A 24,769-nucleotide genomic window follows, 5' to 3' on the forward strand; every position below is an offset into this window, starting at 1 on the left:
GGAGGCGCGCGCACCGTCGCGCGGAGCACCTGAATGTAGAGCGGGTTGGGAGCGGAGAGCGCTGGGTGCGGCGCGCTCCGCTGCTGCCTTCGGGTGAGACCGCAGCAGAGCGCATCGCGGGGGCGGGAGGGAAAGAGAGCGGGGCTGCTCTGCAGAGTGCCGCCTCGGCGGCGGGAAGTGCGAGGGAAACTCCTCGCTCCGTCCGTGAGCCAGGAGGACCGCTTTGTGCAAGCGAGAAGCGGGTGTTCCCGACTCGCGAACGTCCACTTGTCGCGGTGAGAACGCTGCTCGATACTGTAACAACTACACGAGGTGTGTGGGCAGCTGCATTGCTTTGTAAACGTAGCTGCAACCTCGCTAAGAATACCGCGGCTGCGTTCGTCAGAGCCGCACGACGCTGGAAGCAGGCGGTCAACGTGCTTGTCTCAGAGGTGTGCAAAAGGCTGAGAGCTGAGCTTGGTTGGGAGGGGCTCCAAGCTCTGATGGGAATAAAAGTACTCTGTATGCACTGCCTTATCGTGTAAGGGACATCCTGCAGTGTTTGGCACCCTGCCGGTACGGTTCCACCGCAGTTGTGCTGGTAGTGACTGGAGGCACAGAGCTCGGTCTCTCAGCCGATGGCGGTTTTGCCTTAGTGAGGACTGCGTGGTTCATCTTGCCCTATACTGCATCTTGAAATCATGTCTTTTACTGAGGAAGCGAGCTTGTGTTGAATGTAGGGGTAATGAGTGGTCAGGTGCTGGAACATCAGGTGGTGGCATCACTGTCCCTGGAGGTGTTCATTACATGTTTAGATGTTGTACTGAGGGATGTGGTTTAGTAAAGAAGTACTGGTGATAAGTGGACTAGATGGGCTTGGAGGTCTTATCCTACCATTCTCTGATTCTATCAAGTTATCTTTCAGTGGAAAATAAGCATAAGATTAGATCTATTCCCATGCCAGTTAATGGCAATCCCTATTCAAACGGAGTGGTGTCCCAAACTGGGATGAAAAGGAAAAAAGCCATTTTAATCTTCACAGGTTATGTATGCAACTACTATGGAATGCTTCCACTGACACTATTCCATAGTGTTTCTGATTGATCTTCTACATAAAATGTGTACTAACTTACAACTGATTTTTATTTTGGTAAGATATTTCAGATGAATGCAGCAGGACTTAGAGGAAAAACCAGTGTATTTTTGGAAACTGACGGAACACAATCCAACTAATAGTGGAAAAAATATGTAGCTTTTGAGCAGATATGGCTACTTCTACTAACTGATATTAAATTGTATGGGAGAACAGTGTAATCTTAAGGAAAGCTTGTCCTCTCCTGTGTGTAGGAACCCCATCTGATTTTTGCTGGCATAGAATCTTAAGGGAAAGCACAGTACCTGCAGGATCACCTCAGTCTTCCTAGGTGACAGATAAAATTGGTGAGAGCTTTGGTTTTCAGCCCAGTCTTTTGCTACCAAATCAGACTAACAGTGCAAGTAACTTTTAGCCATGCCAAATGTGAGAAAGACTTCTATCTTGCTTGGGTTGTTGAGAAACTTTTTAGTGTTTTACTTACGTGGTTCTCTAATTTCAGTGGGACTTTGTTTGTTTTGGGACAGATAATATATGTTACTCCGAATCTTAAAGATTCCTCTTTAAAGTGGGAATAACACCAGATTAAGGTTTTTCTAGTAAAGTACTGTATTTGTGGTTGTGGAAACCTATAGATATGGTCAGCTCTGTACACAGACCCTTGAGCAAGAATTGTTCTGCTAGTACCTGCAGATAAGGCCTTCACATTCTTTCTGAGAACAAGTGTTTTCATTTGAGTTTTGCTGACAAATCAAATTTTATTTACCTTTGTTGATTCATCCTTATTCATGACTTGAATCCATCATGTTGGAGTAGTTTCCAATGCATATAGCAGTGATCTCTGCTCCAGAGCATTAAGCAGCCTTTTTTCTGTTCCCTCCTACTCCTTCCAGCTGAGAAATAAAAATATATTTTTTTTCTTTAAAAAAAGAACATATAGGATTTTTTTTTCTTCTTCTTTTCTTCTGATTAGCTTGTTGCCTTGTTCAATTACTTTTTCTTAGAGTTACAGAGAAAGGTGTCTGCAGTATTTCTGCTGTAAGCTGCTTCCCCAAGAGTTCCCTGTTTTGTCTGCAATTTATTGGAGTTGTGGGAGGTGAGGCCGTATTACTGCAGGAGAGCAGAAGTGTACCAGAAGTCCATTTAATACCTGCTAATACTCCTCAGTTGGAGCAGCATCTTAGGTGGAGATCAAAGCATGCATTAGAAATGTGAAGGGTAATTTAGCTCCTGGTTACATCTAGCAAGATGGATTAGATGACCTTCCAAGACTCCATTTGCATAGTATCTGAAGATGCAATCTGAGGATGACTGTTTATTTGTTTTCTGCTTTTCCAAACTGCACAGGAAAAAGAAAAGTCTACGTATTCAAATGTTGGGATTTTCAGCTTCCTTTCTGCTTTTCCAAATAGAGTGAGAGGGAGGTGAATGAAAGATTCAAATTTAGAAAACAGGAACAGAACTGCACAGATGCTGTGGAGAAGTAACTTATTTCCATTTGTTGTAGGAAGGGATATTTTCACTTAGCAAAAGAAGATGGTATATAAATAATCAGAAGGATATATGTTTAGATAAAGAAACCATGGTTATTTAAAAAACAAAACAGAACTGAGTAAACCAAACCATCAGAAAGCTTTTCTCCTGGGTTTGCTCACTGTGCGTAGCAGTAGAATGAGAATAATCCACCTTTCTTCAAAAGGTGATGTGTCTCACAGAAAGGTTAAAAGTGGTTCAAAAGGCTACTGTGGAATTTGTGCAGGAAGAAATCCTAAAGGACATGTGAAAGGAATGTGCTAAGCACAGCCTAGTGAGGAAAAAAAAAAACCAACAAGTATGTGAAGAGATTATGCAAGGTAAATAGCTCAGCTGGATTGCTTTTATTTCAAAGGTGAAATGCTGCATGATAGCCTTGGTATCTTAAAATGTGAAGAACACACCCTATTTGCACTACTCTGTCAGTTTTCTGTGCTGCTGAAGGCCTCTACCTGTTCAGAAGAGAACATTTCAGCACTGTGTTTTTATGATTCTGTGAATGTTTTCATCATGATTTGTGATGACTGCCTCAAGCCTTCTCAGTGCTCTTGAAAAAATGGTCCTTTCCCCTGAAGAAAAACTACTTGTCTTTTTTTCTCCAGAACTAAAATTCAGCTATTAACTTCACTTGGAGAAAATCATGCACTTCAACCCACAATATGTAACACTTGCTATTAATTTCTAAACTGGAATGTGCTTTTGTTGCTGTTTCATTGTTATTAAGGATAGAACAAGATTGTCCTCCTTACATATCTTTATTTGTGAACTGTTGCTCACTGTGTGTTTTTGTAGAAGACACAAGTCCATGAAGGATGGTCACTTTAATACTCCCAAAAACACCCAGTTACAGCACAGTTGTTTACTTGGTTGCTTTTAAAAGATTATATTTCTGGAAATGAAAAGCCTTCCTCCAGGGTGCAGAAGTGTCGAATGCTTTCTGCAGTAGATGGATGTCTAAACGTGTCTCCCAGTGTGGGCCACTTCTTTCCTGTATTCACCAACCTTCATTTTAAAGAACGAAACTGAGTGAAATAAAAATTAATTGCACAAAAAACTGCACCAAAATTGTAATTTTTCAGGAATTCTTTCAACCACAACAAGAAACTCATGGAGGGAAAGAACTGGTGATTAAAAAAGTGTAGTCCAATTGAGTTACGGGGTAGGGAGAAGGTTGCATATTTGAAAGAGCACAGAGGCTTTGAGGTACTTATTTAAAGGTGCTGACTCTTTCCATGTCACAGGCAGGTGATCTCTAGGAGTTCTCTCCCTTAATACCCTCCAGAAGGCTCATGGCTTGTCTTCCCAGTCTGTGTAATCATGATGCCAGCTCCAGATGTGTGGAATTTCGGAGGACAGTTGGATAGCATTGGATTTTTCCAAGAAATAGTTGAGTTTATTTATTTATTTTTTATAGCTAAATGCTAAGAAAACAGAGACAGTGTTAATGTGAACTAGTCGGAGCAGTGATATGCAGCTTGACATTGAATATTAATGATATGAGATTAACTCGTCCCATTGGCTGAGTTTGTTCTTTGTGCTCTCTCCTAAGTGCTTCTGCGATAGAGGAATTTAGAGAAATCTTTAGTGGATGTTTGGAATCATTTCCTGTGAGTCTAAATATTAATGTACAGTAGGAGGAACTGTTTTAATGTAAATATTTTTCATCAGATGGCAGAATGATGCTTTGTACTTTCACATTTCTGTGTATTTCTTAAATTTGGTGTTTGTTGTCACTAATACATCCTTACTTTACAAGAAAACTGTTATTTATCCAATAACTATAAGATTCTATAAGGGATTAACTCTTTTTCCTATTTGGATTTGACTTGATTTCTTCTTGGTACCCTTCTTGAATTTTGCCAATGCTTATCTATGGTTTTTAAAGTAATTTAAAAATCTAATATTTGTTTGCAGTGTCATTCTGCCCAGTTCATTTTCTACACGTATCTGAGTGTATCTTAAAACAACAGATTCTTAGGACTCAATGGCTTCTGGTAAGACCTTGAGCCTACTGTAACTTTATCTACATTTCAAATTATTGTGATACAAGTTTCTAAGCTGCGAGCAAAAACAACCAAGCTCTTAACATTATAGTTGTTGCTTTGAACTGCAGATGAATATAAAACATGAAATTTACGTATTTAGCTGTTGAAAGCCATTATGAACATCTTCTATGCTTTCAATATGTAAACATTTCATACCGTCTTTCTAGATGCAGTCATGTTAGCATTGAGTGAGGGAAAGTTGCATATAGTTTAATTTTTGTTCTTCATGTGCTCAACCGAGTGTATATGAGGAACAACTCTACAACATATAGAGTACCTAACTAGCTTTTTCAAACTGCTCTAGAAGAATTTACTAGTGTCTTGACTATACAGGAAATACACCATGAAAAGAGATGTGCAAACTGATACGTGAACTAGTTCATGGTGCAACAAGTCATGGGTCAATGTAATTGATCTGTATGCAAGTTGCTCGGGTTTAATTTGGTTTGGTAATTCGTTGAGAGTTTAACCATTAACTTTTCAGTACTTAAGTTAGTAGCATAAATGGTGTGATCTTGTTGATGCTGAAGTTCTAAACCATTGCTAATTAACTCAGTGGCATTTTCTTGTGTAGAGTACAGTGCGATGTGCCTATATATATGTATGTGTGTATATATGTATGTGTATACATATAGGGTGTGGCTTAGGCAATACAAATGTGTTTGCTGTGGGTAATTTTGAGATCACAAGTATTTTGTTAGCTTCATGCATTCCCAGTGAGCCTGCTAGGACAGTTATGAATCATTTAAAATGAAGTAAATCAATATTCTTTCCTACTAACATAACTCTGAGGCATCTCTGGATGAAATTTGTATTTGAAACTTGAGGGAGTTTCTTTTGTCTAATTAACTTTTTAAAAGACAGTAACATAGAATTGAGCATGTATTTAGTAATAACAAGAACAGTACAACAGTCTGTTCTCCCCTCTATCAATCAGAGTAAAAAGTTGAAAAGTTGAAATTTCCTGAGAAAAGAGAAGTTGAAAATTATTTTTAAGGCTGCTTTCCCCCACCCCTCTCTTGTCTTCCCCCAGACACCTCCAATCTATCTGCTTTCTGTTCAGAAGAGGCAAACAACTGTTCTGCTTATCTAAGTGCAAACTAAATTCATTGGAATCAGTTGCACTAAATATTATTCAGTTGTTCTTATCCATTCTAAAACGTTCTTAGTGAAGTGCACTTCCGGAGGTGGAAAGCAACAGTAAGGCTGTTGAACAATCTTTCAGTGAATTAAATCTGAGTTACTGGTGTCTTCTTAACGATTTTATTTTACTTAGAATAAAGAACATTTTAGTTGCAGAGAATCCTGTGTCCATTGTCAAGTGCAAATTGACTTACTAGGACAGGGAATAACTGTTAAGTACGAGCTTGATTCTGATCCATTGATTTCTGATAGCTGGAACTTCTAGATGTTTTTTTTTTTTTCTTCTGTATAAGTGCCAGTAGCTAAAATTGCAAGTGAATAGTTTACTTTGAGCCCTTAGAGATTCAAACAGAAAAATTAATGGGGATTCTGACTTTCTTTGCTCTTTAATCACAGTGAACACATATCTTTACTATATATACTATGGAGCTTGCAGTTGAAGTTAGTATTTTGTCTTGTATTTTTTCTATGATTTGTTGCTTTCTAAGTACTAAAAAGCCATGTGCAGCTGAAATGCTAAGTCATGGCTTGAAGCAGTGATTGAGCACCTGGTGGGAAGGCAGGGCCAGCCCTGGGGAGCTCAGGTGCATGCAATGAAATGCAATGCAATACACCTGAGTGACCAGAGGGGGAGGAGCCAGGATCCATCCCTTTCCAGACTTCTTGTAAGGGTTCGCAGTCAAAGCAAGGCCATCTTGCTGGGGATCTCTGTGTACCACTAGGCCTTCTGAAGGTAAGCAGTTGCTTTTCCCTATTTCTGTGCCTGCTGCTGTTGTGTTTGAGCAAATCCTTACTTGTAACCTGGGGTCCTGCTAGTCTGCTGTCATTGTTGTGCTTACTATCATGTTACACCATACAACCAAGTTCTCTGTCTGCGCTTTCTGCCTGACCCTGTTTAGTTGTAGGGTATTTTGTTGCTATCCAAATCTCTCTTTCAGGAAGGCAGAAATTTCTCTTTCTGTGGCTGTGGGAGTTAGTGAATCATAACTGCAGTACAGTTCAGCAGAGATTGCTTGGTTTAACACCTGTTCATAGTTTTCTTTCCATAGAAGAACGTTTGCAGTTTTTTTTTTTTTTTCAGTAATACATAGAGAACTTTATTAATACTTGAGGTATGTGTTCTACATGTTTGCAAATGAGCTATGTGCCTTGGCATCTAAGGCACATACCTGAAGAGAAAAGTGCTAGTTCTGTATTCAATTGCTAAAATAAATCTTGCATCATATAAGATTTCTTAGAGGAAAGTTCAAGGTTGGTGTGTGTGATCTATCTCCACAGACTTGAGTTTTAAACTGGTGGCTGTTGTTCTTCTGTTGGAATTATATTATTTGTAGGAAATAATAAAAAGCAATTTACTGATGATAATAAGCTAAATACAGTTCCCAGGAGATTATAGATGTAACAGCTCAGTTCCATGCGCCTTCTGTCTTGTGTATGTAATGTCTGCATAGGTTTTTTAACTGTGGAGATTCACAGGGCAGGCATGCTTAAGGACTGTCAAGTCAACATACAGGTAAAGAACCTGTGGATTTTGTTCAAGTCATCAAACTGATCTGCACAATGCTGGAGAAAAATGTTAAAATGAAACTTGTTTGAATCCTTATATAGAGTTGAGAATTTCTATGACTATTTTGGAGCATGAACTGTATATTCTGATCTTTCAGACAATTGTGAGATGGTAATAAAGATGTATGCATATGAAAAACATCAACTTGGTTCCTACAACCACAAATAAGATAAGAGAAACGAACTGAATGTTAGCCATGATAAATCATACTGTGCAAAGTGTTTTCTGGAAGTACGCTCTGGCTATCCAGTCACACACCTTAAATCCACCTGAGATAAAAGATGAAACTTGGGCCTAACCAAACCAATAGTTTTGAGTGGTGACACAATGGGATGAGTGTTTCAAGTTTTCTTTAATTTATGTGTGTCTTTGGGGTTTTGCTTTTTATTAGCTTGTTCTACCCCCTTCTGCTGTGTTTTCTGCTTTCCTGTCCCTTTTTTCCTCCTCCATTTCACCACGATCTTGAATTCCTTGTCAGTTTAATCAAATTAAAAGTCCCTTAAGAATATTAGGGAACTTATGGCAGGGTAGAGACAAGAACTTTAATTAGGCTTCCACTGATGGTAAGTCCTGTCTCATTTGGCACAGGAGAAAACTGATGTTGTTACCTTTGGATAGAGAAGGCAAGAGGCAGCACTAAAAAGAGTGCTGATGTCACGTGGAACATGAAAGGGCAATAAAAGGTGACTAAGAAGGTGGCAGGCTTCATTTTATTCACTGGTTAAGTAACAGCTTATGCCTCAGTAGAAGCCTTCTAATACTACCACATGAATGTGGTGGCTGTTTTTTTAACCTGTTATGACTTCTTTTGGTTAAATTAGAAGGGGTGAATTGGTGTTATCTGCTTTTGCCTGAGAATTAGAGGAAAATAGTAATTTTGTCATTGTGGAGGAGCGGTGAGGAAACGAGCTGTTCAGCTGTTCTTTGTGCAATACAAGAAGCTAGTAGTGAGCGCTCTTTCCATTGGCTTGTGTGATATGTGCCATACACCTCTATCAGAGCAGCAAACACACGTGGGGTGTGCACAGGAATAAATGAGTTAAATGTTAGTGATATTTGCCAGCAGCGTGATGTGGAAATGCTGCCCACTGCATCACACAGATCTGCTACCATCTGTTCACAAAGGTTTGCTGCGTTAAGAGGAGCAGAAAATTGTATAATTTTCCGTATGTTAAACTTGTGGCAAAATTTGCTTTTTTTTTCCTCTCCATGGATATTTATTTCTTCTGAAATCCAAGTCAAGCCTCTGTTTTTAATATTCTGAAATTTCCATGGGTGTTATAAACATAAGGCTCCTTTACTTAAATTTGTAAACATTATTTTCCCCTGTATCTGATCAACATTGTCTTTCTTTGATTTGCTATTCTGGCAAATATAGAAACCCAATAATTAATGTAGTAGGACAAACAATCTGTAATTAGGATCATATGGTATTTTTTTATATCTGACTTATAATAATTGAACCCAGAAGGATTGATTTCATGATGACCTTGCGGTTATAGTTCTCAGAGTGTCTATATTTTGATTTTCAGAGTTCAGCAGATCAATTAAAATAATTGCCATTGCTGCTGTATTTGTTATTGATGGCATTTGCCATAATTCTTGGCCAAATAACCTATTCAAAACAGTTTTATTTTAACACTGACTGTTATAGTTTTATAGCCAACAAAAGCTGGGCAGTGGCCCATCTGTATAGGCCTCAGGTTGCCAGCCTTTGGTATCTGATAGTAAATGTTAAGGTCAGCTGGTCTTAAATACAAGTTTTTACTCAGGGGACCAGCAATGTAATAGCATGTGTGAGTAGGGCCGCATATTCAGCATCATGAATAGCTGTTTTCCCATCTGGAAATAGCACTTTGGGCAGCTGTGCCACAGTACTGAACCTTACTGGGAGATCTGAAGTAGAATGTATCGTGTCTATAAACTGTATTCTGACGTTCAAATGCTCTTCAGTTTTCTGTCCCAACACCTCATTGTGACATGTTAACCTGTTCCAGTGTCACCAGCTTTCACTTGGCTGAATAATCTGTCACTTTTGCTGATAGGTACTTGGGATTGGATAGTGATGGGAACAGTAGCTGCAGTCTCTTACATTCTGCCTCTCCTCGTTGGGGATCTCTAGACCAGGAGATATCCAGGCTGAATTTCTTGTTCCCAGCTATGTGCCAATAGCAACAGCAGAGTTGTGCTGGGGTGCTGCAAGTAGTGGGTTAGATCAGCTTTGGATTGGTTCTGCTTTGTGTCAAAGATCCAAAGTAATCTTGGCAGGCTCAAGAGCAGCCAAGTGCTTGCCATTTGTTTCTTGAAGTGGGCTCAGTGCCAGCACAAAGATTAATTATTCCCATTATTTATCTGTCCTCAAAATGGGAAAAAGAAAGAAATAAAAAAATACAAACTTTGGAAAGGAAAGGAGAGCTGCCTAGGAGAGATGGCTGCATGTTACAATTGGCTTGATTATTTGCTCCTGCCATGATTAAGAAATGCAGTAGAGAGCTTCTTTGCAGTCTAGCTGTACTGTCATTTACTATGGTTTATACAGCTTAAAATTTGATGCTTGGGTGCTTAGCACCATTGTGAAGTCTCCATCTGTGCGTTGTCCTAACAATGTAAAGAATTCCAAATGTAGAAACTGAAAGTGACTATTTCTCTAAGGGGGAAGACAAGTGACAGGATTTATGTATTTTGTTCTGTAGAGTTTAAATGTAGAAGTTATTCTGGTAACTGCACTTTTGTATAGTTGCTTTGTAGTTCGGCTGACCTGACTATATAATTTGTATTTTTTTCACAGTAAAATAAATATATACAGTATACAAAAAGTTGCCAGTGCATTAAAAAAAGAAGTCTATAATATGGATCTTTTTCTAAACTTTGGTTTGTTTACTGGTTCATCTTTCAGAAAACAGCAGTTAAATGTTGCTGACTTTTTCTCTTGTTTCCAGCTGAGAGCAACTGAACAGATGGGAGTGGGAGATAAAATGACAAGCCAGCACAGCCAGTGAGATTTTTTTTTTAATATTTATTTATTTTAAATTTGGAGAACAACATATTTAGTGCAGAAAAAGCAGTAAAAACATTTAAGTACCTTTTGAATATTGTTTGTCCATGTGTCAAAACCTGCTTGTTGTTCCGTGGATGTGATAGGTGGGGAAATCATCCGTGCTACTATACATAGAAAGAGTTGCATCCTTTAGGCAATACCAATGCTAGCACTTCAGAACTCTGCCAGATGGCGTTAGCTATGAGAAAGTTCTGTGACTCATTTGATAAAATGTTTGTCATGGCAACTGATGTGCTTTAGAGTTGTTGGTCCTGTCAGCAGTAGAATCTACTATTGGTTTCACCAGATGTGACTCTGGACATAAAGGGACTTTTCAGCCTAGTTACTTTCACCAATGAGGTGCAGTTGTAATTTCTTTTTTTGCCTTTAGGTTCATTTTGGAGTTCAGTAGACCTTAAATTTGCTATTTTGAAAAAACAGAAGCACCTACTCAAAAATATCAGAATGATTCACAAAATTTTCCTTTATCTTGTGCTTACCCTAACTTGATCAAGGGAGAAAATTAATTTTCAATCCTCTTAAGTTTTCTCCTCCAGTTTCTGGGATGCACAGCAGGAAGATCAGCACAGAGATAGGATATTTAGTGGAAGAATCAAACAGAAGGGAAGGAGGCTGGGAACAGTGCTGCATTCTTATCTGTATGTAATATTTTTGGGAAAAAGCATTTTCTGCAAAGTTATTTTCAGGTGATTTACGCTAGCCGAATAAATACTCATTTGTATAACCTCATTCTCTGCTATGTTGCTCTTAAACGTTTTTGTTTGGTTTCCAGTTTATTGTCCCAAAGCGTGAATCTGTCCCTCTTTGCTTGTAATTAGTGAGTAGCAATCCTATGAAATAGATTAGAATAATTGCCAGAGGAAAACTCTTAGCTGCTTTGGAAAAATGACTAAGCATCCTCAAAGGCCACATCACACAACACTTTATGTTCCAGGAAGAACTCATACTGGCAGAATGGATGTCTAGAGAGAGACAACAGAAGCCTTTCAGACATTTTAATAAGATTTTATAAACTAAAGAAAATATCTCCAGGGACATGGATGGTCCCAAATCAGCTCCCTTTTCTCTCAGGAAAAGTGAATGATAACAAAAAGTATGGAATACCCAATGTACATAGTCAAAAAACACCTTTTAGGAATAATACCTCCTGTAACTATAACTTGTCCTGGATTGTGGACAAATACTTTCTTAGTCTCAAAAGAGAGATAAGATCTTCAGCTTTGTCTTTTAGTGCAAATCAGACTTTTAAATTTGCTTTGAATTTCCAGAAATGTGTGTTTGTTGTGGGGTTGACAGACATCAGAGAATCTTTGGTTATAAAACCATTTTTCTAATCACAAATCTTTTTTCATACTGCGATCATGAAAAGTGTAATTAGAAGGGGCCTTTGCCAAAGAGAATCTTTGGACCCTGTTTAATGAAATCGGTCCTAGTCTGCTGTCTTTGAGAAGACCTGTGTGTGCTTGTGTCATTTAAGAACCACTTTCCATCTCATTAAAATGTCATTCAAATATATGTATTATATATATAATATATATATTTGGACAGTGAGGTGGGTTGAGAACTGGCTGACTGGCAGAGCGCAGAGGGTCGTCGTTGGTGGTGCAGAGTCTGGCTGGAGACCTGTAACCAGTGGTGTCCCCCAGGGGTCTGTGCTGGGTCCGGTCTTGTTCAACATCTTCATCAATGACCTTGATGAGGGGATAGTGGCCACCCTCAGCAAGTTTGCTGATGATACGAAGTTGGGAGGATTGGCTGACACGCCTGAAGGCTGTGCTGCCATTCAGCGAGACCTGGACAGGCTGGAAGAAGAAACCAGATGAGGTTCAACAAAAGCAAGTGTAGGGTCTTACACCTAGGGAGGAATAATTGCATGCACCACTACAGGCTGGGAGATGAGCTGCTGGAGAGGAGCTCTGCAGAGAGGGACCTGGGCATCCTGGTGGACGACAGGTTGGCCGTGAGCCAGCAGTGTGCCCTCGTGGCCAAGAAGGCCAATGGCATTCTGGGGTGCATTAAGAAGAGCGTGTCCAGCAGGTGGAGGGAAGTGATCCTCCCCCTCTACTCTGCCCTGGTAAGGCCTCATCTGGAGTGCTGTGTCCAGTTCTGGGGTCCCCAGTACAAAAAAGACAGGGATCTCTTGGAAAGAGTCCAGCGGAGGGCCACAAAGTTGGTGAAGGGCCTGGAGCATCTCCCCTATGAAGAAAGGCTGAGTGAACCGGGTCTGTTTAGCCTTGAGAAAAGACGACTGAGAGGGGACCTGATCCAGGTTTATAAATATCTGAGGTGTGGCGGCCATAGCGGTGAGGCCAGTCTCTTTTCAGTGGTACGTGGAGACAGGACGAGGGGAAACGGACATCGGCTGCAGCACAGGAAGTTTCGCACCAATGTGCACAAGAACTTCTTCACGGTGAGGTGACGGAGCACTGGAACAGGCTGCCCAGGGAGGGTTGTGGAGTCTCCTTCTCTGGAGATATTCAAGTCTCGCCTGGACGCCTACCTGTGCGACCTGGTGTAGGGAACCTGCTTTGGCAGGGGGGTTGGTCTCGATGATCTCTAGAGGTCCCTTCCAACCCCTACAATTCTGTGATTCTGTGATATAACACCTTAATGCATATGTATGTATTTATTCCTTTTAATAAGAATATAAAACATTTAAAAATATCTAATTAATAATAGGATAGGATAGGAAAAAATCATAAGATAATTTTGCTAGTTTTCCTGTGCTTTATTTTGACCAGGCTGCTTCTGTTGATGTTGTCTTGTCAGGTTTCTTAGAGTAATATGGTGAATATTGAAGTTGCATAGTACTTGAAAGGGAGGCGCTAATAAGTATTTATCATAGATATATATACCGTGTGTGATAGATATGTAGATAATGCATATGTTTTATATGTGATCCTGTAGAATTGCATGTCAGATGACATCTGATATTAAAATTAGATAACAAAGTAGTAGAGGAAATGGAAATTGTCATTCTGTTGGCCATTTATACTTTGGGAAGTATGAGAAGTAATAAAGGGAAGCCTTTATTAAGTCAAGCATTCTGACTTTGGAATGTGATAGAAGTTGAACCACTGATGATGATATAAATCTGTATACTGGGGTGTAATGCTATTAGCATAACATTTTTGTATTCTTACCCTTAATGTTTTCTAGCAAGATTATGGAGAAGTAAAAAAACAAAACAAAAAACCAACAAACCAAAACCTTACTGTTTTTGAATAACAATCAGTATTCAAGAATCAAGGAAGTGGGTAATGCTCTCCTTCTAACCAACTAAAATATATATAAAAAAAAAAGTAGAATTACTAATAAGGAAAGAAAGTGCTTGAATTGCAAGGGTGAACTTGATTCAGCAGTTTAAAATTTAAAGCAATATTTTTATAGCTGATACTTCCAGTACAAAACTGAAAGAACTTTTTAGTACACCTAGAAATCTTGTGTACAGAAATATTCTTTTCCTCTGTTGGAAACTGCATGCTTTAAAAAGGTATATTTTGTCATAGATAATTGATTGTTTGTGCGCTTTTTGCTAAGAAGTAATTAGAAGAATGTCAGCTGAACACTTGACACCCCTCTGATGAAAGAATATCCTTTTAATTCGTTTCAGGCTGAAGTAGAGTAAGCATTGCTTGTGGGAAGATAATTCACTGGTGGCAGAAAGCGAGGTTTATAGAATCTCTTGTCTTTACACCTCACTTGTAGATCACCTATGTAGTGATAAAAATGACACTGAAAAGTTCTTGTCAGTGCTGGATTTCAATATCAATGATGGCAGTGATAACAAAAGATGTGTCCTCCTTCCCCCCCCCCCCCAGTATTAAGAGCAGACTTTTTTGTTCTGTTTGGCATCAACTAATTATGTTTGTCTGTTCTCTGAATAGCAGCAGAGAAGCAGCTGTTTTCATCTATGTATTATTCAATGGCAGGATTTTCTTGCTTGCTAAACTGAAATCTCTTTAGTTCGAGTTGAGTCAGGAATAGTACGGAATCTTGGAAGAAGCACACAGAACTCGTGAGATTCTGCGCTCCCATTTGTTATTCTGCTTAAATTTAGTGCTGGTCCTAAAAACGTGGGTATTTTATGAAGGTTTAGAACTTGAGTATTGTCCAATCATACTGAAATATTTCCGACTAAATATAGACAAATGCTAGTGAGTTGCTGACTTTTTTGTAATGGAATGCTAGTGACACCCAGTGGTTGTATTTGATTATATACATCATGAGGATTATTAGTCTTTTTTCCCTTGTAAAAACTGGACATTGGAGAAACCACGGCAAACTACTTGAGGTCCATGTGTGTTTTCTGCAGATATAATCCCTATACTTTAGGATCACAAATTTAAATAAGCTTCAGAAATGAGAATGAAGAAAAAGTATGCTTCATTTCTTTTAACGGTACAAACTTCATCACACACTTAATGACCATGGGGAAAGTACGCTTTTTGTGATGTAAGGAACATTCTTCTCTTCAAGCTTCATAGGGATGATTTGGATTCAATTCCTTATTTTGCATATACTTCATGAAATCATATAGTTCTAATTACGTTGTTCATCTGTAAGGTGGTACTTTCAGCGGTTTCCTACTTTTGAGAATAAATATATAAAGTCTAGGGACAGTATTTATTTTTTCGTGAGCTATGCCAATGCCACATCCAGGTTGAACTTGAGAACCTGAACTTTGTTCTTTCTCACTGGGAAAGCAGAATACATCTTTCACCGACAAGAGTAGAAAATATGATTTTGTGGAGAAACTTGTTGGCATTGATTTTAATCAGTAAAAAATGTTACTGCTGACAGGGAAAAGATTGAGACTTCCACCAGAGGCAGGCAGTTTACCAAGTATAGAAAGCCCAGCAGTTATATCTCCATTTTTAGAAGGAAAGCTTAGCTAAATGACTTATAAGCTTTTCATTGTCATTGACTCTATGAATTTGTTCCAAACTTTTGTTGTATTCATTTCTTAAAATGAAATCTCTAGATGTTTTTTTTTTTTTTTTTTTTTCCCTTTCTGGTAGTGTTCTAATCTTTTTTCAGCAACTGCTAGCTGTGTCCCATCATCTGACAGAGCAGGACTGAACTGCGTTTTGTCAGCATCTGCTTCTCAAGAGTTGGCATTGTTGTTAATAGGCTGACTTTGGGTCTTGGGAGGAGCAGAAAAATTAACTTCCATAAACCTGAAAATAGTCATTCAGCCATCAATGTTCCTCAAAGGAACAGTTAACCATGAACACAGAGACTGTTCTGCAGGTTGCTGTGATCTGACTCTGCCGATCAAAATGGAGTAAGAAAAATAATGCTGGGAACCATGGCATAAGATTCTTAGTTACTTGCAAAGCTGTAAACATAGCCTGTACTTTCTAAACATGAACAGCATTATGTACAGAGAGATGCAACAGCATCTGTTCCTATTAACTAAACAATTCAGCAATGCAAAATTAAAAATTAACTTAGAGTTCTTTCTAAGTCTGGTATGACTCATGTTATCAATAATGGCAGGAAGCCTTGTGGAGACTGGAAATAGGAAATGAAATCTTGAAGCAGGCTCCATTTAACCCTCTTTTACGTATAAAATTCAGAGCGTACATTAAGTTAGGCTATGAAACTTGATGGACAGTCAGTCCTAAGCCTCTAAAAACTCATTATCTTAAGCCTGTTCTGTTTGTCAGAACAATGCGTTTTTTTGTTGCGCTGCCAGATAAAGTCGAGCTGGTGAAAGTTGAACTCATGAAGATGCGTGTGTGTGTGTGTGTGTGTGTGTGTGTGTGTTCGTGTTCGTGTTCCAGTGTGCCAACATTAGTATACCTGCAGTGAGACGCATCCCTTTTGCACTGACATGGCCTTAGGCTACTAGCTTTTAGCTTACACCTGTGAGGACTCTTATATGCAACAGGAATTTTAGTGGAAGTGATGGTGTCATATGAGACTCTTCTTAAAGGCAAGAGATAGGTGAATGGAAGATCAAGTGAGAGATCAAGTGTAGCAATGTCACAGCAAGATGAAGCAGCAGTGCTTCACAGTGACAGCTATAGAACTTTTGTAGTGCAGCATGACATTCCTCAGTGTTACAAAAACAGTCTGTTCTGGTTGTCTGCAAATCCCTTCTGGGTTAGCGACAGGTCTTTCAAGGAAGGACTTTCTAAATGAAACATCTGCCTCCTGCTGTTCACCTGACATCACCAAAAAAGCATATAGGTATGTGGAAGCCCTTCAGGCTTGTGAGCTTAAATGTTTTTGCCTCATCTTGTGGCTGAGAGCAGCATTGTGCCAAATAGTATAGTTGGAAAGCAGAGTTTGGACTGGACCACAACTATTGGTTCAGATAGTACAGAGTTTAAGTATTAATAAAATGATATTGTTGGTCTGGTTAGTTGCATATGCATTTTGCAAGCTTGAATAAGATTTTGATCTTTAAATAAGAGCCACTGATACAAAAAGAGTCTCTTCTTCAATCAGAATTGATGAGAGAAATATCAATAAACTGATGGAGTTCTTCTTGCTTTGGCAGCTGAGAAGATAGATGCACTTAAAGTTCTTGACTGGGATAAGCTACTTGCAAAAAAAAAAAAAAAAACCAAAAAAAATCCATGTGGTTATGGAAGATGTTAAGAGACTGAGTCTGCACCCACATAAATAAATGGAAAACATAGAGGGACATCAGTGGGAAGAGGAGTAACTGCCAGGAAGAGTAGGCATCTTCAACAGTATTCTGCAACACTAATTTTCTCTTTAAAGCAGTATGTTTTGAGTAACTTTTCATGAAGAGATTTTGGCTTGTTTCAAGAGATTCTTAGGCTCTGCCAAAATTTTACGTCTTAACTCAGAATATAGTTTTTAAAAGTCTTGTTATTTTTCTGGTGCACAAGTCAGATGCAGGCATCAGAGAGGCATCATCAGAGATGAGGTTGGTACTAAGGATACGATTTCCAAGTAGCTGTATCTTTCTGTTGGTTTGTGTTTGTAGTTTCTTGGCCCTTGTTGGTGAACAGGAGGATTGAGGGACAGAGTTTGTTTTTGGATAGAGAAAATGTCTGAAAGATTTCAGTCCCGGAATAGATGTTTCCATAAATTATGTAAATGAGAAAATGTGATATGTAAATAGAACAGGTGGAGTTGTTCTGCTGGGTTTGAACCAGTATAGTATAGTCTTTTCATGTTCACTTGAAATCTAAACAGCTGTTTGATTTGGTCTTGAATAACACATCTGCTATTCCTTCCATTGGATGCATGAGTTTAAAGTTATTTGAAGAATGGCCATTCAAACATTACTGTAAGGAGAAACAAATGTATGGAATGTGGGTTGGATGTATTTTATTTGAAACTCTTTTTCTTCTCATCCTTCTGATTTGAGAATTATAAATTACACTACAAAGGGGCAAGTCAGTAGCACTTGCACAATAGTAAATGAGATCGAATGAAAAGCATCAATTCTTGATCAACACATTGGCGTGTGAAGTCATGCAGACATATATTCATGGCTCACAATTAATCTTTACTCAAATTAATAACACTCAACGTAGATAACTTAGAAAAAGAAGAATGGACTAAACATAGCCAAGGCTTTATTTATTGAAAATAATAGTAGCTAGTTTCAAATGAATCAAAGCTGTTTCCAACACTGCCACTCTGAGACTGCTGAAGTATTTCTTTGAAGTATTTTTCTACCCTAAATATATATTTCTCAAAGTGAATCAACATGATAACATTGCAAAATTAAAGGTTTATATAAAGTTTGAAAAATGGTAACACTTACAAAGTAAAACAGCAAATTCTAAGTAAACATGCAAATTACAACTAAAATTCTGAAGTCCAAAGTGCTGCAGAGAAATCAACCAGTTGGGATTCTCTCTGAAAAAGCTTTGTGGCAGTATCCCCTACTCAGAGGTTTCTAGTTTTGTCACTGATTGTGCAGCTGTGTGTGAAATGTGCAGAGTAATTTGTTTCCTGTTACTCTCTGGTTTGGTTTCTTTCGCGTATTTGTGTCGATGTTATATCCACTTTCAGATCTTCTGCATTATTCATTATGATCTGCTACTTATTTAGTCTGATTTGAATGAGTATCTGAATATCTTTTGCTATTGTTTCTTGTTTTCAGTCATTAGTCATATGTTCAAAATTCATTAAACTCATTCTTAAGAAGTATTGCCTGGATTGAGAAAGCCTCTTTGAAGATAATTCTAACACTTTCAGATTTGCTCTTGTTTATCAGAGAACTGTTTTCAGGAGTGTTTTGTTGCCCTGTGTGAATCAGTCACTTGTAAGGGAAAACCTGTGATGTGGTCAGGTTTTAAAATGTGGTTTTGTAGTGTAAAAGCTTTTTCCTTATAAGGCTTCTAGTGTGGTGATGAGGTCAGGATTGCTATGCTAAGTGCTCATTGGCATTTGTCTGAAGGAACGTACTAATTTATCGCTGTGCTTGTGGTGAGAGAGGTTGAAGCACTGACATGGGGTAGCTAGCCCGTGCTGCTGAGGTGTTAAGTGTGCTTGCTGCTATGTTTGCCAGCTGGCACTCACCCAACTGATAGCAGTGTTCAGGGCATAGCACAGGTAGGTGCTGTTTCCAAAAGGAAGCAGTGAAAGAGCAACTCATCTTTAATAACAGAAGAGTTTGGCAGTATGAATACAGGCCTCTTCATGCACTAGAATGATGTGGAGTGAATAATGGTTGAGGCTCTTAAGCAGAAGTTGGTTCCAAAAGTATATCAGTTTCATTTGTATTAGAAATATTTGCTTTACAGTAATACTGTGTGTAGGTAAAAAAGTTATGCTAAACAGACAACTATTTAAAGTGCAAAATGTTAATAATGTTAATAGCAGTGCTGCTGTGCTTTCCTCACGTAGAATCAAATTCTCATTTTTGATTCTAATTCTAATGTGGGATGGACTGGTTTTGATATCAACAGACATGGCAATTTTTTATCTGGCCATTCAAATGCACTTGAAGTGAAAATTCAAGCTCCTTAGGCATCTTCCAGGTCCAAAGACCTGTGATTGTCACAAGAGTTTTGTTGATCCAGCTGGAACCTGCATACACCTTGTTTTTGTTAAAAGTAGACAATATTGAGAGTAGAAAAAAGTTAAAGTTTTAGAATCATACTTCAAAATTTTTACCTCTTACATCAATAGGAACACATTGTAGTAAGATACATCTGCTATGTTAATGTTACACAGCCAGCTGAGATAAACAACTGCACATGTGTGTAAAACAAATAATTTAAAGTACTGTAGAGCTGGGAAAAGAAAATGCAACATAGGAGATGTCTGAATTAATCCTTGCTGATTGAAAACAATTCTCAGGATTTCATGAGGCACTACTTTGCCACTTAATAAGCTTTTTTTTGTGTGACTTGACAGTAGGCTACCATTTTGCCAAAATCATTACAGTTTGTTCTCTTCATAAAATGGGTTCAATCATGATGCAATTAAGATAACTAAATTGAAGAATGTCATCCCAAAGCGTATGATGTAGCTATTAAACAAAATAAATGCCACATTTAAGAAATGGCTTTTTGATGTGTTGTTTGTTCTTTCTGATTATTCTTTGTGCAAGCTGAATGCAGTGATTGCTGTGCATACAGGAGTTGAACTGATGACTTGAATGAAATTTTGCTAATTGCATCTTGGAAACATTGGAGTATTTGAGATTGGACAGGTAGCCAGTCCAAATCCATCATTTTCTGCCAGTTGCGTTTCAGTAGCAAACAGTTCTGGCAACAAAAGTGTCTTCCTGTCTATACATGCATTTCCTCTGTATGGAGGTTTATTTGCACACACCGCAGAACCTCTGAACTCCAACATGCTAATGAAACATCTCCGCAATTTTGAACAATAGAAGAAGTTATGCCAGGTGTGAAATATTTGTACAGAGCGTCTAATTCCATCAGTTCATCTTAACAGATCGTCTTCTCCAGATTAGCTTGGTTACTTGCTATGCTCTGTTATTGATGCCAGTCGTCACTTTGCACTTAAGCTTTAATTTCAGTATCTCTAGAAGCTGAAATTAGGAGTTTATCTTCTACGTATCTACGTGCAGAAGTTCTTAGAAGGTAATTGCATAATCATTTTTCTTTGCTTTGAAAAACAATGGACTTCCAGAACTTTGTCCATATTCAGCAGTCCTTCCTTGCTTTCTGGAAGAAAAAAAAGTGACTGGAAGGAGGCAATATGTTTATTTATCATGAACGTTTTTGAAGTTGCCACTGACTCAGGCATTTAATGAGGAGCTGTGATGATTCATTGACTTCAGATGGCAAGTCACTCACTAAAAAATGAAGCTCCTATCCAAAGAGAAATATAATAAATAATTGAAGCAATACAGCATTCATTATAGAAGCAGTGAGCCGTGTTTAGGTTAAAGTCTTGACCTCTCTCAGCAGGAGGAGTCAGAGAAATATGTTGTAATCATACTTCATCTTTATGCATTTGGGGACTGTGTAATATGATGGATTTTCCAGCAGAGGGAGAAGTACACTGAATTATCAGGAACCAAGCTATAATATTGCAAAGCTGAAAATTTGCACTACTTAGAAGACATACTTGTTGCAACTGCTTTTCTTTAGAAATCTCAGTATATCCTTCTGTAAAATTTGTTATCAGTAATTTTTTTTATAATCACTGTTTTGGTATTTTTTAAACAGCCAAGTTGAGTGATTTTTCACCTCCCCCTCTCCCCCCAACCAAAATAATTTGGTTTAATGAGCTACACTTTTCACTGATTGCATTGATAACTGTTCCTTAATTTTTAATTAAAGTGTATTAAAATATGCTTGAAGGGACATATATATGATAACGTTGTTTGACTAGTCATTATCACAGTAATCCAACAGCAGTAACAAGGAAAAAAAATTCCTCTTTGTTAGAACAAAATATTATTTCTCTGGAATGTGAGTGCAGAATACAGTATGCTCTGGATAAAATCTCTTTATATGCCAAACTTGGGATATATGTTTTGGTATTGCTGTTACTTTATTGGCCACAGGTGTGTTCTCTTCTTTGCCTCTTGCTCAGCAAAGCATGTTAGCCACGTGCTGAGCTCTGCTGATGGTTAGCAATCTGTTGGTAGTGCATGGTTTCAAGGATTTTAATCTGTGGAGCTACTGTCTTTTAGGTGCAGTTTTACAGAAAAGATTCATGTCCCCCCACAAAGACTTTTAAGTAATGGAACGTTTTGTTGCAGAACATGATAAATTTTGATCGTTGCTGTCTCAGCAGTTTCAGCTTTGTTTTAAGAGACTCCCTCAGAGCAGGGGAGGGAGGGGATGGTGGAAGCTGTTAAAGCTTTAGTGAGGCTGCTTTCAGTCTTTGTAACAAAATTAACCAATATGGAAATAATTATTCTGCAATAACTAAGTCCTCTGTCCTTCTTGTGAAAGTGGCCCTGTTCAGCAGTGAAACTAACGGCACTGGGAATATTACTGGATAACAGGTCCTCAGAGACCAATTCATGTAACACTGTCAAATCACACAATGTCAGTGCAAGGTATTGAAGAACACATTACAATGACAAATTAGATGTGCAAGGTCCTTTGAATAATGCAGTTCTGTTGAAGGTGGAAACTCATTTCGGAGTAGCTCTTGGGACTTCACAGGCTATCTGGGATTTATGAGCATAACAGGTATCTTGCTTTTAGGATCTGGGACAGGGAGAAGTAGCTCTACGGTTCAGCTCTTGTTCATGTTAGATGAATTTGCTTGTTCCTTTGAGATATCAATATATCCCTCTGTCTCCCTACTGCAGGGAATTTGCATATGACAGTTGTTTAGGTAACTCTAACTCACAGAGCAAGATTTGAAGATTTATTTCAATCAGTTCTGTCAGTAGAACTGAGGATGCATAGAAAAAGACAGCTGTAAATCTAAGGCTTTGCAGGGATGTTTCCTGTTGTAGCTGATATTGAATATAGTTGCACTGAGTAGGTTCTGCACTGAAAGAACAGACTGAAAACTTTCATAAGCACACAATTCTGGGGGCTGAGACTGAGCAAAATAGGATAAAAAAAACTGGATACGTAACAAGATTTAAGACCCCTATCTGAAATCATAGTTCTTAAAGCTCACTGCTTCCCAAGCTTGAAAGAAATTAATTTTTTTCAGTAATGTTTGTTAGGCATCTTTGGCTGTGCTTTTGGTTCAGTGTTGTTGATAAAGCAAAGCAGCATGGTGCATCACTTCTGAGCCTAATATCATGCTTCTATTTTGGCTTTTGGAACTCATCTCCAGACGTATTCTCAGAATACCCTTAGCAGGTAATGTTTTTCAATGTCTCAAAAATATATTTGTAAACATGTTTTCCAGTGAGTTGGTGTTTTCTACAAACAAAGCAAATTAGGAAGGAACTATGTAGGAAACTTGAACAATGACTCAGATGTTGCGAATGTGGAGTCTTAGGCTGTTAATGTCTGAAACAGGATGAAGCTCTGGTCAGTACAAAGGCTAAGATGACTAAATATGCTTTGGCAGCTTTTTAATTTGGGAAAGTACTCTGTCTGGTCCATTTTCAAAGATGATGTGTCAGTGAATATTGTGAATTCAGGTCTTCAGTAGCAATTTTTAGTTTTTCTGAAATGTTTGAGCAGTGGTTATAAGACTTCATTTTTCAGAAGTCTTGTGGGATTTGAAAGGGAGGAGCTTCTTTTTTTTTTTTCAGAGATTGAGATCAGTGTAAAGTAATATGATTATTTTGTAGAGAAAATGTTTTTTTTTTCCTTCTTTAAAGCTTAGATTCCACAGTGAATGAGCACAGATTTGCTTTAGCAACAGTCAGTTTTATAGACTTCATTTGCTCACACCTCTACCTGTACTGCCAACATTGATTGGAATCCAAAATTTCAAGTGCCACAATGGCACATTTGTACCACTTAAACCATATGAAACTTAAGGTGATCCGATGAAGCTATAATTTACCTGTGGTTCATTTCATAACAGACCTGGGTGTCAGAAGATTTAGCATATCATGATCTGTGTTCGTACCCCTAAAAATGGGCCAGATTGTATCATTTCTTGTTTGTTTTAATGAATATTTCATGATGGGCTAGTTTGGTTCAGTGGTTAGCAAATGGGTTGACAGTCAGATGGTGTGTATTTACATTGGTGAGTTCATCACTGGCATCTGCAGTGGCATTTGAAAATATAAGATTATTTGCTAAAAGCTGTCTGAATTTTTATGTTTCAGCAGTCTAAGCATATTGATGCAAGGTGTTTCTTCACTTTAGTATCTTGATAGCCTTATGAGCAGAAATGCAAGAACATCTTCGAGTCAGTCATCACTGTGTAGTTCACTGTGTTCTTAACCCAGCAGCCATGATGTTGACAGCTTACTCCTTCAGAAAGTTGTCAGCAGTGCTGGTGTGGCAGCAGCAGGATGCCTTGGCTTAATCCAATCTGAGTGGAGAGTCCTTTTGCCTTTTCATTTCCCCTGCATCACATGAAAAAAGGAGTATTAAGCAGCATGATGCTATTAAGCTCTATATGTTAATTGAACCAAATGAGAGATGATTACATCAGAGAAGCTTTAAACACAAGGTCATATGCACCAAGATAACTGATAACTCTGGCTGACCTTGGTGTAAGGCTGTGGTGGCAGCTCAGCACCAATTCATAACTATTCTACCCTGGATGTTCCACTTCTGCATGGTGACAGATCTATGCATACCAGCTCAGTGCCCCCTTTCCTGTTCCTCACAGGCAGCTACTGGCACAAGTTGCTGATCAAATCAGTCCATGCTGATATCAATGGTGGAAGTTTCCAGCAGTTTCAGGTATTGTTCTCCTGTCTCTTACTAAGCTAAGTATATGGGGATATATAATTTTTATCTTGATCTGCTCTGAATTGCATTGCCTGGCATTTGCATTTTGAAATCTTGGCTAAAAAGGCATGATGAACATGTAATCAAATGTTCACCCATCACATAGAGTACTACTCGAGGAGTTATATTCAGCTCTTGCTTTCTCTTTTATCAATGACAATGCAAAGTTCTCTCTTACTGGCAGAGTGATGGCTTGCTGTCAGTACAATCCTATCACCTCAATTCAAATGAACTTCAATGTGTTTATTAATGCTTTGTGCTTCCTTTGTCTTTAAACAACTGATACACAACTGAATTCATATACTGCAGAAATGAAATGCATCCACAGCCAACTACTTTTCAAAATGCACGTTATCTGGTATTTCTGTAAATAATCCCAGCAATGGATTTCCTCTTTAATAATTTCTAGTCCTCCTTCCTCTGTGAAAGTGGGAGGCTGCCGGTGGGGGAATGTTAATGGCTCCTGTGGCCAGTGCTGTTGGACAGAAAGGGCTGCCACACCAGCACCTTAGGCTGACAGATGAACGTAAGAGAAGGTATTGG

At 38.5% G+C, this 24,769-nt stretch overlaps 1 long non-coding RNA gene across 1 annotated transcript in view; it reads left to right on the top strand.

Annotated features, from left to right (window-relative positions):
* The first annotated feature begins 6,403 nt into the window (after window positions 1-6,403).
* LOC116217089 overlaps window positions 6,404-24,769 on the top strand; it is a 95,824-nt gene continuing 77,458 nt past the window's right edge. Inside the window, exon 1 of the long non-coding RNA XR_004161044.1 lies at window positions 6,404-6,526. This is a non-coding gene — a long non-coding RNA (uncharacterized LOC116217089). The remainder of the gene's footprint in view (window positions 6,527-24,769) is intronic.

The sequence above is a fragment of the Meleagris gallopavo genome, chromosome 12 (genome assembly GCF_000146605.3).
Source record: "Meleagris gallopavo isolate NT-WF06-2002-E0010 breed Aviagen turkey brand Nicholas breeding stock chromosome 12, Turkey_5.1, whole genome shotgun sequence".
NCBI classification, from domain to species: domain Eukaryota; kingdom Metazoa; phylum Chordata; class Aves; order Galliformes; family Phasianidae; genus Meleagris; species Meleagris gallopavo.